Raw genomic sequence first — 4655 nt, forward strand, 5'->3', positions numbered from 1 at the left:
GGATTCAAGTTTGGGGTGGCGATTCGACGCGTGGGAATCCCTGGCTTCTCCCTACGCCGAGGACAACCTGGGGCCCACGCGACTCCCCAGCTCAAAAAGAAAGTGGCATCTGGGGTTCTGTTACTGAGAAGATGCCGTCACGCCCCATCCCCACACCATGGAGCCACTCTTCGGGTGGCTATGGGCAGGAATTGCTGTGTCTGGTTTTTTTCTCTCCTGAATATCAACAAAAGGAGGAGGAGAAGTGAGGAGAGGGAGGAAGATGAGCAGAGAGCGCACTTGAGAATTGAGACTAGAAAAAAAAAAAAACAGAAAAAGACAAATGGAAAGTTCGAGAGACTGAGAAGTTCACACATTAGAAGACATGACAAGGAGGAAGGAAAGATGGAAGGAAGGAAGGAAGGAAGGAAGGAAGGAAGGAAGGAAGGAAGGAAGGAAGGAAGGAAGGAAGGGAGGGAGGGAGGGAGGGAGGAAATAGAATGCAAACTTGCTCATGGTATAGCTCTTGACTAGCATTTGCCAGTGAGAGAGAGAGAGACAGAGAGAGAGAGAGAGAGAGAGAGAGAGAGAGAGAGACTCTGTTGCATGTTTTCAAATCTTTTCTTTCTAGATTTAAAATCAGTTACCCGTGAGCTGGGGCTATAGCTCAATGGAAGAGCACTTTCCCAAATATGATCCTGGACATCTCCATCTATTGTCACGTGCTTTACCACAGCCTGCTTTAGTGAGTCCCTAGCGACAGCACTTCCAACACTAGTTCCCACAACCATACCTCCTACTAAGAGCCCGGCCTGCACCTCCCCACCCCAAGGGAGGACCCCCGCACCTCCCCATAATTGCCCCACTCTGAGGCCCAGAAAATGTCAGAACAAAGAATTTATGCTGCAAGTGCGGCTCGCAGAGACCCAGCACCGTAGGCCCCAGCTGGCAGGGCGCTGCCCGGGAGTACCCCAACCAGGTCGCAGTGAGGTACCGGGTACCACAGGAATGGCACCCACAGTCGAGCAGGCCCCGCCCAAGTGCTGCACTGTCCCGGCCCTGCCCGAGTCCTCTGCGGCCTGGGCAAGGTACAGGGCGTGTGAGTCAACCTTGGAGAAAGACGGCTGCCTAGGACCAGGAAAGGGAGGTACCCGGCCGGCCGCGGGAAATGATCCCTTTTCTCTAACCAATTGCCCCAGAGCCTTCAGGTCAGCCCTGCCTCCTCTCCCGTCCAGAGAAGAATGTGTTAAATCCTTCGCTTGGGAGTCCTTCCCACCCCAAATATACCATAATACTGTGGCGTTCCCGGCGCCGGCTGCCGGTCCCTAACCTCAGCCATCTTCTGGCGTTGAAATATGCACATCGCTCTTCAATAATTTAGACACCTGGGAGACTGGACAAGTATAATTTTTTTTCCCAAACACACGAGCATCCGGGTCGCCATCAATCATGCTTTTGTTTTATGTAAGAATGGGCTTTGTGTGTTTAGCTGCCCGACTCCATGCTATTTGCATGCGACTGTTTAATGGGCATTTATTTTAGCTTTGAAGATCTGCTTAAAATTCTAACCCCAGAAAAGGGGGAAGAGGCGACCCTCTTGTGGTTCAGATGGATTTGCCTTGGGGGCCCCTTCCTTTGAGGGGATGGACCTGCGGGTTCTCAATTACAGATGAATTTTGATTCTGAGGTGGGGCTTTATCAGGGAACCGAAAAGATGTGTTCTGTTTCCTAAATCTCAGGGTTTCTTTCTAGCAAACAATGCTGCAGCCAGTGTTTGTGTGTGAGACAAGTAATTGTGCTCCAAATGCTTAAATAAATCATTGATGGGTGAAATTACACATGCTCACTTAAAGTGTAATGTGATTAAGAGATTATGAGATTGAAGCTAATATCTTGTCTCCCAGCTCCTGGCCCCAAATCTTGACATCAGGAATTTATCAACTACAACTGTCCTGAAATTTACAGATACAATAGGTTTCCACTGACAGCAAATAAAAGACTACCTCTAAAAATAAAAATAGGTGTGTGTGTGTGTGTGTGTGTGTGCACGCGCGCGCATGTATATTGTGTTGGTCGTGGTTTTGTGATGAAAAGACTTAAAAGGAGAAAGACACAGATGATGGGGAAGGGTGTTTGCTGGTTTCATCTTTTATTTTCAAAAAGTAAATGGAGAAGGGGGAGGAGGGGGAAGCGTGGCGGGCGCTACGTCTGCGAGCTGATTACTCCTCCTCTGAAAGCCGCTCCATTTCCCGCACCGTGGGTAAGTCCTTTATCGGGGGAAGCCCCGGCCTCGCCCGCAGCCATCCCTGGCCTCGAGGCGCGCGCTGGCCGGGGCGCGGGAGCCGTTCCGCGACTCCGTAATGACCCGGGTTCGTCGCAGCTGCGCCCTGACCCTTTGTGATGGCGCCGATAGCGCTCGGATGAAATTATGTCCTTCTCCGGGTGTGAAATTACCATGTTTATTAATTGAGCCAGACATTAGCTTTACCTTTTCTTTCTAAGCCGTGAAAAATTGTGATTCAGGGCAAATGATGCTCCGACAGACGCCGCGCTCCGCGTCCCGCCCCTCCCTGCCCGCGCCCCCTCCCTCTTGGCGCTCCCCTTCCCCCACGTCCCGACCAGTTCAGGAAAAGCTTTCTAGGTTTGCATGCCCCAGAGCCCAGAGAGAAAAAGCCAGCAGGCCTCTGAGCGTGTGAGCGCGTGTGCGTGTCAGTGCGCATGCAGGGGTGTTTTCCTCTTCGGGAAGTGTTATCAAACAATAATGACCACCCCCGACTCGGAATTACAGCCTTTCCCCCAGAATTCTTGATCGGTAAAACCCAAATCGCTTTCAAGACAAAGGAGCATCAATCAGCGACAAAGACAGATTTAACGCATTAAATCTTTATTAAAGTGAAGTCATTCTTATTGAAATGATGTATTGGGTGTGCAGAAAGATTGGATTTTTTTTCCCCCCACGAGCGTAAGATGGAGATGATGGGGCAGAGCAGCGAGCGCTGCGACTCTGTCCTGTCTGTCCCGGGATAGGATTGAGTTACTGGGACTCTCTGCCCAGGATCCTGGGCCAGGGAACATCGCCTTAGAGTAGAGGAGAGAGACCCAAATCAACTCCTCCTGTGGGTCCTCTCTTTGATTTCCTGAGAAACGAAGCGTGTCGCTGGCCACCTGGGAAATGTCCCCGCCTTGGGTCTCTGAATTAGGGAAACTGAGGAATTGCAGGCAAAGATTCAGAGGCCTAGTAAGGAGAAAGAACGCCCTGTTTTCGGACCGAGACTCAGTTCTCTCTGTAGCCTAAAGCAGGTCCTTGTGCCTCAGGTCTAAAGAGGAAGGAGAGTGTGTTTGCTCCCAACGGGCTCCCGGCCCATCTCCACAATCCTTCCTTCCTCTGGGCAGAATTGGAGGCAGGAGCTGGCTGCCTTCCCGCCTGGGGTGGACTCTCAATTAAATTGGCCCTTTCGGACCTCGGGTCCTGTCAAGGGCAGGGAAGCCAGGAGGAGGAAGGAGTTCAGAGCAGTGTCCTCTGCCCCAGGGATAGGCTACCCAGAGTTTTCTGCATTGCATCTGAAATGGCTCCAATTCTTATCTCCCCAGGAAAAAGGGCAGAGGAGGGACCTAAAACCATAGGAGGCATTTCAGAAAGGCAACCTCAACTTCAACAAGACGTATTTGTGTCTCCACCTTCAGACACACCAATATCCACACCGGCTGAAAATGAACTGTTGGAATCAATTTCCTTGGACTACTCAACTTTTTTTTTTCTATCATATTTCAGCAATGAGCTGAACGTTTGAGCCAGTTGATTCAATTTAGTATTTGCATAACCACGAGAAGAAGGTGGCTTTGCAGACTCGATGAATAGGTCTCTTGTTTGTTGTGTGTGTGTGTGTGTGTGTGTGTGTGTGTGTGTAGTGGGGTTAGGGTTTTAAATACCTACAGGGGGTAGGATATCTCTGGGGCCGTGTTGCTGCTCCGTGTGTCAGAAACAGAGAAGTCACTGCTGGACTGAAGACAGACTATTGTTCCCTTACTCCCCAGGTTGCCTCTCCCTTTCCTCCTAGCTACCCTAGAATCCTCCACATTTGAATATCCACAAATAGGACCTTTCTTTCATTCATTCCAGGTAGTTCTGCTCTTAAAAGATAAATTTCTCTGGCAAGCTGTGTGAAATCATGCAATGGCAAGGAGAGAGAGCAATACTGTTCTATACTTTACACGTGGAGAAAAAAAAAAAAACAAGAAGGATTTTTTAAAAATAAAGCTCATTTTCATAGAATTCCAACCAGCAGACTAATTAAATACTTCACAGCTCCAAAGTTAAAGCACTAACCTTGGAATTTTTTCCCATCAAATAATACAAATTGGCCTTCTGTAACACCATCCCCCACCCCCCACCCACCCCCTCCCACACCCACCCACACACATACACACACCCTGCCACAAACTCCTACCAACTGGTTTTCTGAATGGCATTACAAAGGATTTTGTTAAAGAAAAGTCAGACTAATTGCTGCCAGAAGACCCGTCTCTTAGAGAAGTCTGGTTTTCATAAGCCAGATTCAGTAAAGGTTGTGGTTAAATCTAAGCCTAGTAGAAGGTTCTTAAGGTTTTCTCAGCAAAGGAGGGAAATACAAAGAAACACTAAGTTTTACCAAAATGCTCATTGGGGGGGGGGGGTT

The sequence above is a fragment of the Marmota marmota genome, unplaced genomic scaffold (genome assembly GCF_001458135.2).
Source record: "Marmota marmota marmota unplaced genomic scaffold, marMar, whole genome shotgun sequence".
NCBI classification, from domain to species: domain Eukaryota; kingdom Metazoa; phylum Chordata; class Mammalia; order Rodentia; family Sciuridae; genus Marmota; species Marmota marmota.